The sequence below is a fragment of the Populus euphratica genome, unplaced genomic scaffold, assembly GCF_000495115.2.
Source record: "Populus euphratica unplaced genomic scaffold, PopEup_1.0 scaffold160.1, whole genome shotgun sequence".
Taxonomy (NCBI): domain Eukaryota; kingdom Viridiplantae; phylum Streptophyta; class Magnoliopsida; order Malpighiales; family Salicaceae; genus Populus; species Populus euphratica.
The window spans coordinates 306286-320738 of record NW_011500045.1 but is presented as its reverse complement, the minus strand read 5'-3'; the positions used below and the strand labels follow the sequence as shown (position 1 = coordinate 320738).

The 14453-nt window shown below is 28.9% G+C and overlaps 1 protein-coding gene, 1 long non-coding RNA gene and 1 pseudogene across 3 annotated transcripts in view; all 3 read left to right on the top strand.

Annotated features, from left to right (window-relative positions):
- The first annotated feature begins 6696 nt into the window (after positions 1-6696).
- LOC105107424 (uncharacterized) lies at positions 6697-7796 on the top strand. The gene is made up of 4 exons (XR_838876.1): positions 6697-7195; positions 7298-7397; positions 7477-7601; positions 7721-7796. It is a non-coding gene; the product is annotated as an uncharacterized LOC105107424 (long non-coding RNA).
- A 291-nt stretch (positions 7797-8087) lies between these two features.
- LOC105107437 (uncharacterized) lies at positions 8088-9259 on the top strand (annotated as a pseudogene).
- Positions 9260-13330: 4071 nt separating this feature from the next.
- The window catches only part of LOC105107423 (desmoplakin), a 4817-nt gene continuing 3694 nt past the window's right edge, over positions 13331-14453 (top strand). Inside the window, exon 1 of one of the 2 annotated variants that reach the window (XM_011001344.1) lies at positions 13331-13827. The gene's annotated coding sequence lies outside the window, so the exon portion shown is untranslated. The remainder of the gene's footprint in view (positions 13828-14453) is intronic. The other variant, XM_011001345.1, reaches the window with a different exon arrangement.

Sequence of the window (14453 nt, the reverse complement as noted above, 5' to 3'; positions counted from 1 at the left end):
ATTAAAAAATAATAAAAATAAAATTTTAAACTAAAACAAAATTTTAAAAAAATAAAGGGAATGTGTTAGGAAAGAAGGAAAATATGGGGATCAAAATAAATGTTTTCATGTCAATTTAATAATGAACACTTAAGTTTATTATGTTTTACATTTTGATTCTTTTTCTTTTAATTATGTTTTTTTATAACAATTTAGGCATTGATTTAGCCACCTTTGCTATTCAAAATTTTATGTTTGTTATGGATTAACAAATCATTTCAACCTGTCTATTTTTTATTTTAAAAATTATTTTTTTATAAAATTTTCTAATTTTTTTATTTTTATTAGATTTTTTGATCTTTTTATATTATATTTGATATAATAATGTTAAAAATAATATTTTAATTTTTTTAAGTAAAAAATATTTTAAAAATAATTACTATAAAATAATTAGCTTCAACATTTGAAAATAAATAAATAAGACATTCAAGACTTCTATTATGATATTTTCAAGTGAGTTTCCCAATATAAAAATTCAATTTATATTTCTACTACACTCTAATAAAAAGATTCATGAGAATTTATTTCTCACATACCATTTTAAAACTTAAATTTGGAAGCGTATTCCCTTTGTCATTTTGTCACATATGTATGTGCTATTCACTTGGCACATGTCTCATTAAGTATGGGATTAAATTTCTTAATATATAAAAAAATAAAAATATAGATGTTTTTCATATGTTTTTGATATTAAAAAAAGAAATTAATCATAAAAAAAATGAAGTATCCTCTTAATTAAATAAATTAAAAATCATCTATGCTAATAAATACAAAAATAAAATTATTATCAATAATCAAAGACTAAACTAAAAAATTAAGAGATAAATGTAAATCAAGATATTGTATCTTGCAAATCAGGTTCAGTTGCATTAAATTCTTTTTTTCTGGAATCAATTTTTTATTTAATTAAATGATAATAAAAACAGTGACACATATTAAAGTGATTTAATAAAATCTAAGGAAAAAAAAGATTTTGCAAAGTTGTGTTTGAGGTGCATCTACTTTTGCGTTTGTGGTGCAAAAAAACCTACCAAGGTCTTTTGTAACTGTAAAAATTGCATTTTATACTGTGAGACTCACTAAAAAATTGAGTTTGAAACACAATTTTCATGAAACAGTTTTTACATGCTTTTTTAACTGAGTTTCGTAAAATACTGTTTGTTTTTGTGCTTCAAAAACTCTTTTGGAAAAAATTGATTTTTTATAATTTTTTTCTTTGCTTCAACTTAATATTTTTTTGATGTTTTTAAATCATTTTAATGCGTTGATGATTAGTATTTAAAAGTGCATTTTTTTTAAGGTTTCATATCAACATTTTGCACTTGAAGTATCAATAACTCTTTAACTAAAACATGTTTTGTAATAACAAGTCTGATAGTATAAGATACAATAACAAGTTTGATATTATAAGATACCTTTAATTTATGGTAAATATTCATTTTAAATGTAGGTCTATTACCTAAATCAAAGAATTGATTGATGAGTTCAACTACTGAAATTGAGAAAACAAATAAAAGGTGAAGCTTAGAAAAGTGATGCTGGTTTGGTCCAAACTAGAACACTGTTTAGTTATTGGGTCATATCTGGAGCTGTAAATATTGGATTTCAATTTGGTTCACATGGCTAGAAAGCTAAGACATAGGCCTAAAACATTCATAGGAATGCAAGACTCAATTCTCTTGTTTGGAGGTCCAAATCTTAGCAACAATGGAGAAGTCCGAATTTATCTTGCAACCTAAATATTGTTCAGTGTTTAGCATATATCTTGAGTTCTAAAAGTCTAAATGACCTCAATTTTTTGTTGTTAGAAAGTTAAAATAATTTCCTAAAACTTTTATGAATTGAGCATGTTCGAATTCTAATGTTAGTAATGACGTTTTGTTTAGACAAGAAGATAAGGATTGTCACCAAATCAAGAGTTGGCCACCCACTCAACAATTAGTCATCAAATCAATGGTTCTAAATTTTAGCCTATAAAAGAAGGCATTTACCATGCATTTAGACATCTTAGTTTAGGCATTTGCCATGCATTTAAGCATCTTGGTTTCCAGATCAAGATCATGCTCTTGCTTTCTCTCTTTGTATTTTTTGTAATGTTTATGCTTTTCTTTCATTAATATCAAGGTTATGCTTTTCATTTTCTTAGTTAACTTTTATTTTATTTATGTTCTTATTTTATTTATTTATTTTTCTTTTTTGCATTATGTTTAGTTAAGTTTATTATGTCAATATGAAAATGTTAAATTAATGGTGTAAGAATAAGTATAGTGTAAACTCAACATGAACTTTAATATTTGATACTAATATGTTTTGTATTTGTTATATTGTTCACTTTTAATATTTTGCTTATTAAATGATTAATCTAGATTTATGTGTATAACACTTGGTACAACAAATACTTGACACTTTTATAGCCCAACCATATAGTATAATCTACATCTATGTTATAAAAGAAACTTGATTTGTTGTTAACATAAGTTATAAATAGGTATACCTGACAATATTTACAATTATTAGCATTATTCGAATAAGATAACTAATATAATCATGTTAACAATTTATAGTCATATTGGAACCTCCTTTGTGTGTGGTTTTCAGTTGAGTAATAAAAAGATTTTATACTATACTTGTTTGAAATATCATTAATGGATCCTTTAACTTTAATATTTTTTTTTATTGTTTGATCATCACATTAATCTTACACTCTCAAAGTCCTCTTTAACTTGTTGTTATTATTGTTGTTGTTGTTGTTATTTATAATTTATATAGTTAACCTCTCTATGGTTTGATCCCGGTTTTGCCTAGTTATTTATTACTTTAACACTCCTACACTTAGAAAAACACATCAATTTTTTGGTCGTGTCAACTGATATCAAAAATAATTTTTTTAAAAATAAGAATATATTATTTTAATACATTTTCAAGTAAAAAATATTTTGAAAAGTAATCGCAATTATATAACTATTTAACATTTTATACATGTTTTTTGCTGCACATAAATTTTAACTATAATTTTTACCATATGTGTATTTAAATCTAACTAACCTTAGCTAGCCACACTTTTTTTAAACTTATAAGCAAAACTTTACCAGCATTTAACCAAAAACTAAACTAAAAAGTGAAGAGTTAGATGCAAATCAATATATCTGATTTCGGAACACGAGTCATGAACCTAATTATCTTTAATAACATTGTTTCTTAGAACTAAGTTTTTATTTAATCAAACAATAATAAAAATAGATATACACAAGAAATCAATTGAATAAAATCAAACAAGAAAAATATTATATAGGGTTGCATAAAAAAAAAAAGCTTTTTAATATTATAAAAAATGTTGCAATATTATTCATAAAGCAAGTAAAATTTAATTGATATTTTATTAAAATACCATTGAAAATTGTTTAGTTTATTCATTTCATTGATCTTAATTAAAATCAAGTACTTGCTACATCAGACATTCCACGTATATATTTAATTAATCTATTCTAATTAATTTATATTTAAATAAAAAATAAAAAAAAATAAAAAAAGAAGAAGCCAAATTCATGGACCCACCGTGCCTATACCATTAAAAGCAAAGGCTAAGCCAAGCTTTTTTAGCCTTTTGCCTTTTTTGTTTTCTTTTGTTGGAAATATCATCCATCCTGTTTTTTTTTTTTTGTAAAATAAATATAGATGACACGTTGGATGCCATCCTAGTTTTCAACCATTGAACATGCCGGTGGAAAATTGGGCACGATTTTTTTGAAAAAAAATGATTTTTTAAATTTATTTTTATTTAAAAAAATCTAATAAATATTTTTATGAAACAATAAACTAATAAATCAATTCAAACTACCCAAAACTTGTCTAAAAACACAAATTAATTTGAAAGAAAAAAATCATTTCCCAACCCTCTAGTTTTTGTGGCATGATTAAAGGGGAAAAAAAATTCTTAATAAAACTTTTTTTAGTGAATGAAATTCATTAACATCAAGAATATTTTTTTTTGTGATTGAAATGTAGTGAAACAATATATTTCTTTGACTTTCTAGTGGCTTTCTCTCTTTTCTTTTAAATAAGGGATTGAAAAAAAAAAGATTTTGAACTAAAATAAAATTTTTAAAAAACAAAGGGAATGTTTCAGGAAAGAAGAAAAGTACGGGGATCAAAATGAATGTTTTCATGTTAGTTTCATAATGCATATGTAAGTTTATCATGTTTTATACTTTGATTATCTTTCTTTTAATTATGTCTTTTTGTAATAAATTAGATATTATTTTAGCCATAAAAAGATGTAATTAAAGAGAAAAAAGTTTGATGAACAAAGTATATATAAAAAGCACTATTTTAATTCACAATGAATGTAAGAGAGAACATAATGCATTTTGCATTTTGCACAATAAAATCATCACGTCTTTTATTTTTTTCTTTATTGCGTGTGGGATGATATTTTTTTTTTATTTTAAATAAATGGGTTATTCCTTTACTTTATGGTTGCAAAGAATACACAAACACAAAGGAGCCATACCTTCACTTTGATTTCCTTTACTTTATGCTCACTTGCATGTTGAAAGAATTAACAAACACAAAACTTTTCCCAATTCAATTATCTTTGCCCTCCTCTCTATATAGAGCCGAACACAAATGGTAAACAGTAGGAACAAGAACACAAAGGAAAGAGGGCAAAGGCTATTGACTTATTTTCGATAAAAACAAGATAACTATTAACCCAAAATTATGAAAAACAAGATAACTATTAACCCAAAATTAAAATTTATTTTCTCTCTCCATATTTTGGGATTTTGTTAAGAATTTAGTGAGTATTTTTCTTTAATTCTATCATTTTTGCTCTCTCTCTTGAATATGCTAGTTTTGCCTTTATTTTTGAATTATTGTTATAGATGATTTTTTTGTCTAATTAATTGGATATATATATATATATGTTTGTATCGATTATGTTTGGATTTTTTTTATATTTTATTTTTGATTATATGTATTTAGTGTAAGTTTTCTTATTTAGCATCTAATAATTACATTTTTTTTAATATGTCAATTTTGCTTTTATATGTTAGTTTTTTTTTTAATTTGCCAATTTTTCTTTTTATGTTAGTTTTGTGGTTTTTATTTTTGAGTCTAGGTCAAATTTGTTTCACTAATCCATTAGATATATTTTATGGTTTTTGTTTGGTTTACATGTAAAATTTTATTTTTGATTTTGGTTATTACTTCAACCCGTCATCATTTGTATTCAATTTTAAAACATGAAATAATAAAAATATTTTAGATTGAACCATGAAAGAGATAAGAAGAATCGATTCTTTTTTTTTTTAAATATTGATTTTAGGCTTAACTATGAACACAATCTTGCCATAAAAAAATTCATTAATAGTTGAGCATCACTACAAAGTTGATATATTTATAATTATTATTGACCAACAATTACAAAAGCTAAATAATAAATATAATAATTAGACTACCAATTTTTTTTTGTTGAGCATAGCTTTTGATTCTACAAATACTTAAAAATTATTCAATGCTGAAAATATATGCTTGCTTATTGACAAGATCTACCTTAAAGATTTTTTCTGACCAAGAAAAAATTTATTTGAGATTTTAGTTGCAGCATTATAAGTTTGAATATCACATTCTCAATTATTACCAAGAAGATTTGCAAGTTTTATAAACAAATGTATACTTACAAGTTCACCAAAATTTCTTATGAAATTTTAGCAAAGTTTCCTCTATAACGGAAAGTTTCAAATTATTGACTAAACTTGTTTCACATTCCAACACAATTTTATTTACCTGATCCAATCATCCTAGATTATTACCCCATCAATCATTGTTTTTCAAACAACTTCATCCATACAAATATATACAATAATTATATTTATATATTTACGGAGTACAATGACTTTATATTCTTAAGAAACTGATATTAAATACAATATACATAAATGTTAGACTTAATTTATGTTTACATACTAAGCTAATTAATATTTTAGTTCAAAAGCCAATTTAATTTAATTTTTTTTTATATGATTTTTTTTAGTTTTCCAATAATCAAATCTAAATTTGTTACCTTTGCTTGCTAGCTCCCCGGCAACGGCGCCAAAATTGCTTGACCGCTTTTTATGATCGGCTTGTTTTAACTCGCAAGTGCACGAGTGTGCGATGTAGCAATTAACTCGGTAAGATCGAGGTCATATCCACAGAGAGCTAGATCTGGAAATTAAGCTAAGTAACAAAAAAAAACTCAAGAGAAATTAAATTAACAATAACTTGGTTGAAAATAATTGATGGATTTGTTTTCAAAGATAAAAAAAATGTAAATAGATTTTAAATGACAAGAAAAGTAAGTCTTGGTCCAAATCAATTTTAATGGTGATGTATTGGTGATTTCTTCAACATATATAAGATAACTCAACCTAATATCAACGATGGTGATATTAGATCGGAAGATATTACAATGAAGTTTAGAAAGATGAAGATTGATTATTGCTTAAGAATGAACAAGTACTTTCATATTAAGTAAGACATTGAATTAAGCAATCTTTTGGCTTATTTCACTTATTTCACTTCTATATATAATTTACACTCAACTTCATTATGTACATGCTTAAAAAACTAGACAAACCTTTTGCATTACATTTGCTTTATATAATTTATAGAAAATTTTATAGAGGTTAGACAAGTTTCAGATATTTTATACAAGCAAACCAGTCTTTTGGCTTAATGTTCTAGTGGTGCCAATACCTCCCTTCCAAGGTAAAAAAAAATCTTTTTTAAATAATTTACAAAACCTTATTATATATTGCATTGAAAATTCTATTCCATTTTGTTGTTCACATGATGAACAATTATTTTTTTCATTCCAATATTAATCATCTTTTTATATAGGGTGGAGCTATTCAAGATTTAGCTAAAGTAAGGGATTTCCCAACATTTACAGCAATAATTATTGAAGGAAATCACTATGAAATCAAATGATTTTATACTTATGAAAACAGAGCAATAAACATAGTTGTTTTACAAGATGTTGTAGTTGATCTCAAATCTAACACAAAAATTGCACCCATTGAATCTATTCAACCTTATATTCCTACATACTACTTCAATTTTATTGACTATGCATATATTATCACCAAGTTAAAAGGATCTAGAATTCTTACAGGTTTGCCATCTATTTCATTCATTTTAGCCTGTTATAAAACATTTCTATTATTTAATTAAATTTGACAAGATCACTTAAAATTATTATTTCCTATTAATTAAGATGTTTTTGGAAGACTAAAAGCATTGCAGCCACTCGAACAAGTTATGGTTCATGGACATATGCTCGAAAATAAAAGAGAATTCATGCTTGAGAACACACGGTAAGTTCAAAAATAAAATGCAATTACTTTACTTTTGTCAAACTTATTGATCAAATTTGATTTATGTTTTTTTTCCAAGTGGTGAGTAGCTTCGCATAACTCTTTGGGGTGATAATGCCCGATACTTTGATTAACTCGCTCTTCGCAACCTACCATCTCCAGTCATCATTGTGTTTGTTGGATTTCATGTCACAAAATTTAAGGGTAATTTCAACTTCCATTTAATTTTTTTCCTAAAAAAAATCTTTCAGATTTTTATTATTATTCTAATTCAATTAATTTCCTTTTCATTTTATTTTAAAAAACCTCTTTTTTTTTACAAGGAAAACCAAATCTTAAAGGTACAACTGCCTCTTTTTGGTACTTCAATCCAGACATACTAGAATGCTTAACATATAAATATTTTTAAGTTATCCTAATAGCAGCCATCTCTCTTATGCTTTACTAGTTTTAAATTTTTTTCAAACTAATAATTTTTTCACCATCCTTTTGAATCAATTGTGCCTTCAACTTTGCACAACTACATGTTGAAATCCAATAACTCCCCTCATTCTTGAATGTTGTTTTATCGATAAAGAAACAAATCAAAGAAAAAAGGAGAACAACACATGAAATTCTTTGCTTGAATCATTATGAGCACAAGATTATTTTTTTCACCCTCTATTATTAATGTTGATAACATGCTTCAACTTCTTCATATAATTAATTTTTTAATTTCATTTAACAACACCCTTATAACATTTATTTCTTTTATGTTACAGCATTTGAGATTCACCTGTCAAGTTTTGATTGTTGACTTTGATTGTCCCAATGCTGTTGGTATCCAAGTTGTCCATAATACAACAAAAAACTTAATGGGGGTGAAAACAATTACAACTGCATAGATTATGATGCTATTACCTCTTTTCCAGTCCCATGGTAACTCATCTAATTTCTCAACTAAAACAATATGAAGCTGGTAAATAAAAAAAGGCAAACAATTCATGTTCCTCAAATGCATTATCACAAACTTCTTATTAATGAACATGTCATCAATTTTATATCATAGGTTTTGCTTAGAATGCCTTGTTACTGATGGAGAAGATGCCATAAATTTCCTTCTATTTGGGAAATTGCTAAGAATGTTTTTTGATCATTAGCCCACTCTATTTGGGAAATTGCTAAGAATGTTTTTCGATCATTAGCCCACCATTATGTTTATGATAAAAAATTTATTGATCCTTTAGTTATTCCGACTGCAATGGTAGCAAAGTTAAAAGCATGATTTTTTAGCTTTGTTTTCATGATTTTAGATTCACTACCAATAGATGTGAGATTATCATTACTAATATCTTTGATGACACTATAAATAAAAACATCCATCCTCTAGAAACACTATCTACAGAAGCTAAATCATCTACTACACCTGAGACATCTACTCCATTAAACTCTATAAAACAGGTTCCTATAGGTCCATGTACTTCATAGAATACTGTGACATAACTTAGGATTGCTCTTAATTTCTTGGAGACATCATCCCAAAACATATCACCAAATAAGAAAACAAGCTTGAACTGTGAAGCACGATATGCACTTGATTTTGAAGCTATAGCATAACTTAGGGAAGTTTACCCTTCCTTACTCACTTCCTTTACAATTTTTTTTTTGTCCTTAACACATGCTAAATTAGATGGTTCTTAACTTATGATTTTTTTTTAATGCATCTATTTAACTTCTTGATTAAAATAGTTATGAAAATGAGTGTGGAAGCGTAATTCAAGCTCAAAAAAACTTGGAAAACATAGCTACATCTGATACATTTGCTCACTTACTTTCACCTTTGAAAAAAACGAACAATATCCTCATCATCATTAAAGGTTTGATTTTAAACCTCATATTCTTTCATTGCTTCTTATTATGATCTGTGATGCTATGCCTATAGATTTTTACTCTTTTTTACATTACAAATCATTGTTTGAGGTATCCAACATGCCTTCCATGTATTATTTATTTTTTTGATTCTATTTGTCTTTTATTGTTTTACAATTACCTCTTTCTCTTTACTTGACAGCCTAATAGATGAGCCCTTCTCTTCTTTACATGCTAATGAAAATTTTGGATATAATTCTTAAAAGGAAAAAAAAAATTTCAAACTTTTTTAAATCCTTTATTTGCTTGTAATCTCTCGCACACATTTGTAATTTGCTACATCAGTATATCAAATACAATTATAATAAATTTATATATTATAATTAAACAATGCCTTAAATAACTATGATATAGGTTATGAACCTATCTATAATATGTGATGTTCAAACTCCTACTCTAGGGCCATGTTTGTTTCTTGAAAAGTCGTTTTTGGGAGACCACTTTTCAAATTTTCCCGTGTTTGTTTGTCATTAGAAAAATTGGTCAACAGAAAATACTTTCTGGTCAATGAAAAATACTTTCCGGTCAACGGAAAACACTTTCTGGTCAATGAAAAATACTTTTCAGTCAAAGAAAAATTTAGCTTGGTTTTTAGGAAAGTGTTTTTCTTTTAGGCTGTGTTTGTTTTTCAGAAAGTGATTTCCGGGAAATCACTTTCCAAACTTTCTTGTGTTTGTTTGTTGTTAGGAAAGTTGGTCAATGAAAAACACTTTCCAGTCAAAGAAAAATTTGGTTTGGTTTTTAGGAAAGTGTTTTCCTGAAAAATTGAGGCTAACAATAAATTAAAGAAGATAAAAGAAGGAAAGTTACCTAGGCTGGATAGGGCGTTGCTTGTTGGTAGAGCTTCAATCGTGGTGTGGTGGTCCTAATTAAGGTTGATGGTGGTGCAGGTGAGGCTGGTGGCTGAGAAGGAACTATTGTTGCTATGATAAGAGATGAAGACCTCTAGTGCTAGCCTTAATTTGCTGGAGTTAAAGTGTTCGTCTGATGTTAAAACCAACTTGCTAATAGGTTAATGAGCTGGTTGAGTTCTTGTTGCCCACGAGAGTTTGGTGCTCTGCAAACAAACAAAGCCTAGATTGTGGCCTACTTTGTGAGGCCCAAACCCATGTATACGGGATGGGGTCAGGCCCAACACAATCTGATTTGTGTGATGAGATAGATGGCCCTATAAATGTTTTTTCTTTTTTTTTAGTTTTTTTTATTTTTGGTATAAGTGAGCTAGACCTAAACCAGGCATACTGGTTGAGCTTAAATCCACTCAATATAATTTGGTTATTGGTCTAGCCTACTGATCAAATTGATAGCCTCTGCAAAACGTGAATCATTTCACGTTCTGCATGCTTTTTGTAACAATAAATTAAAGAAGATAAAAGAAGGAAAGTTACCTAGACTGGATAGGGCGTTGCTTGTTGGTAGAGCTTCAATCGTGGTGTGGTGGTCCTAATTAAGGTTGATGGTGGTGCAGGTGAGGCTGGTGGCTGAGAAGGAACTATTGTTGCTATGATAAGAGATGAAGACCTCTAGTGCTAGCCTTAATTTGATGGAGTTAAAGCGTTTGTCTGATGTTAAAACCAACTTGCTAATGGGTTAATGAGCTGGTTGAGTCCTTGTTGCCCACGAGAGTTTGGTGTGTTTTGGACTTTCAAAATAAAAGGGAAATTGAAAAAGAAAAAAAAGAAGAAGTAGAGGAGTTGCCACCTATTAATTAAAGAAAACTAAAAATCTTAAAATAAACATTGATTTTATAGATTCAAATAAGGGGTTGATTATATTTAAGAAAAAATAAACATCACCTTTACCATATCCTTTCAAACAAAATGTTACCTTTAATATATGTTTTCTTTTAAATTGCATGCATTTAAGTGTCTAAATTAATTTTTGATCTTATTTGCAATTTATTTCTAATGTCTTTTGTGAAAAATTCAACACCCATTCCTAAAAATATAAGACTCGTCGATTATACCATTTACAAAAAAATGATGTCCGTATCTAAATATAAAAAGCTCATCGATCATGCTATTCATAATATTAGATGTTTATCCATAAAAATAAGAGACTTCTCAATTAGGCTATTAAAATTTTTTTTGATGCTTGTTTCTAAAAATAAAAGACTTGTCGATTAGGCCATTTAAAAAATTTGATGTCCATCCATAAAAATTTAAGACTTGTCGGCTATTCACAAAATATTTGATGTTTGTTTCTAAAATAAAAGACTTATTGATTAGACCATTAATGAAATTTGACGTTCATTTTTTAAAATAAAGGACTTATCAATTAAACCATTCAAAGAATTTAATGTCCATTTCTAAATATAAAAGACTTGTTGATTAGACCATTCATAAAAAAAATAATATTTGTCCTAAAAATAAGAGACTTGTGGACATAATTTTTATTCTTATTTGAGACATAAATATATACACATTCATGCATACGGAAAAAAATAAAAGCACAATTTTATGAAAATAATGTTGTAGAGCTTAATAGTTTTCATTGAACCTTGTAGATAAGGCTTAATACTCTCATCTTGTTTTTTTTTTAGCGATGACAAACAATGTTATACAGCTTCTCTTGATCGAAATGCTTATGCTAAAATGGTCTATGGGATACACACATGGATCCTCAAAACTAAGGATAAAATTAGGGTTTAAGTTATGGTATCAGATTTGGACCATCTCCTAGAAGTTTATTGGTATAATTTTACATATAACATTAAAGTTTTACAATATTAGTTAAGCTACTATGAAAATTTTGCACATACTATCTAAGGTTAGTCAAACTAGTATAACTATCTATGTTCATTTTACTGAAGATGAAGTCCTTTCGAAAATGAGTATTTTGACAGTGAATAGACCTTTACCTGATAAAGGTCATATAACTATACCTTTTAGGTTCATACCACTACAAATCTAACTTTCACACAAGCCCTCTTTCTATTAAAACTACTCCATAAAGCCTTTGATGAAGAATGATGGTGGCTCATCCTATGTTTATGGCTGCATGCTATTTTATCCTCAACCTTTCCTTTGTTGCATCTTGAATATATACTTGGAGAATGCCCCTCATAGCAACACGAGCTATTTTTATAGGGGCTCTGAGAATAACAACACCCTCTCCAAGTTTTTGCGATGTTATTTTGCCCTTACTTCTCCTTGAAAAGCAGTTGTCTGCATATATTAGAAGGTAGATGTGGTGATGCTAACAAAGGCACCATCTACTGTGGAGATGTAAGGCCCTTAACTACTCCTGCGTGCTACTCTTGTGTGGCCAGTGGCCACAACTAGCATTTTTAGTAGCTGAGTTAGATTTTGGAGATCTTGGTACATTGGTGGAGAATTGGTAGTTAGAAGGGTTGTGACTCTTCCAAGCCTAGGAATTTATTGGTTGTCAACCATGGAAAGAAACAAAAAAAAAAGTGCAAATACGATAATGAAACTAGTTTTTTTTTTTCTGAAAGTTAATTTCTCATAAACAAACCATAAATGAGGTTTTTGAAAACCTCCAAATTATTATGATCTTTCTAAGGCTATTGTGAATTGAAAGGCGTAGGAGGCTAGGTTGAATAATTGAAACTCCTACAAAGTAAGTCCTTCTAAAAGATTTGCACCATCTGATTTCTAAGTCAGTTTATGTAGAATATGAGAGCCTTGTGAGGTTGAGTATGTGTATGTTTAGTTGTGGAGTATTTAGGTTTGAGAAAGATGAAGAAGATGAAGTATTTTTTCCCTCTTGAAGATGATCCTTTACCTCGGATTCTAGGCTATTCATATAACCTCGAACCCACGTAGGTGTGTCCATGCAATGGTAAGATGACCATTGTGCTTGTCACCTATAATATTAGATTACATGGGAACGAAGGCCTAAAGTGGCAAGGGGTCACTACAAAAGCAATTCCAGTTTTGGCTTGAATAATTGATAAAAAAAAACAGATTCACAACCAGAAAAACCCAATTGACTGAATTCATTCATTTATATGTGTGGAAAGAATGGATTAACATGAAATCAATACTCCCTCAAATCAAATCAAATGTAGTTCATAACAAAAGGAAAAATAAAGTAAATGGGAAACGTCCAGCTGGTAAAGACGAAGCAAGAACAGTTTCATTAGCCTGTGATTTGTCTATATTTAGGCCCACCATGCTTCTTCATACAGGAAATTCGGTGTCCACTGGCATGCAGTGAATGGGAATTTGGTGGGATTTGAAAATTTTGAAATGAAAGGGCGGCAACCTGGGGGACTCCACCCCATGAAAACTGGCAGGAGTAGATGGGTTGAGGGATTTATTATTGCTTCTCTCACACTTTTCTCTTTGTCTCCATTTCCTAATCCCTTCTCTCTCTATCTCTCCCTCTCAAGGCAAAGAAAATAGAGGCCCAGAAAAACCCTTTTCAGTTACAGTCAAAAGGATTTGTTAAAATCAAGGCCACATCCATCGCTCCACTCTTATCATCTTTCTTTTGCTTTTTTCCTTTTCTTTTCTTGCAGTCAGTCAGTCCAAGATCTTCAATTCTTCCCACCAAGGTCAGTGAACTGCTATGTCCCTTTTAACTTGACAGTGAATAGACCTTTACCTGATAAAGGTCATATAACTATACCTTTTAGGTTCATACCACTACAAATCTAACTTTCACACAAGCCCTCTTTCTATTAAAACTACTCCATAAAGCCTTTGATGAAGAATGATGGTGGCTCATCCTATGTTTATGGCTGCATGCTATTTTATCCTCAACCTTTCCTTTGTTGCATCTTGAATATATACTTGGAGAATGCCCCTCATAGCAACACGAGCTATTTTTATAGGGGCTCTGAGAATAACAACACCCTCTCCAAGTTTTTGCGATGTTATTTTGCCCTTACTTCTCCTTGAATATATACTTGGAGAATGCCCCTTACTTCTCCAAGTTAGAAGGTAGATGTGGTGGTGCTAACAAAGGCACCATCTACTGTGGAGATGTAAGGCCCTTAACTACTCCTGCGTGCTACTCTTGTGTGGCCAGTGGCCACAACTAGCATTTTTAGTAGCTGAGTTAGATTTTGGAGATCTTGGTACATTGGTGGAGAATTGGTAGTTAGAAGGGTTGTGACTCTTCCAAGCCTAGGAATTTATTGGTTGTCAACCATGGAAAGAAACAAAAAAAAAAGTGCAA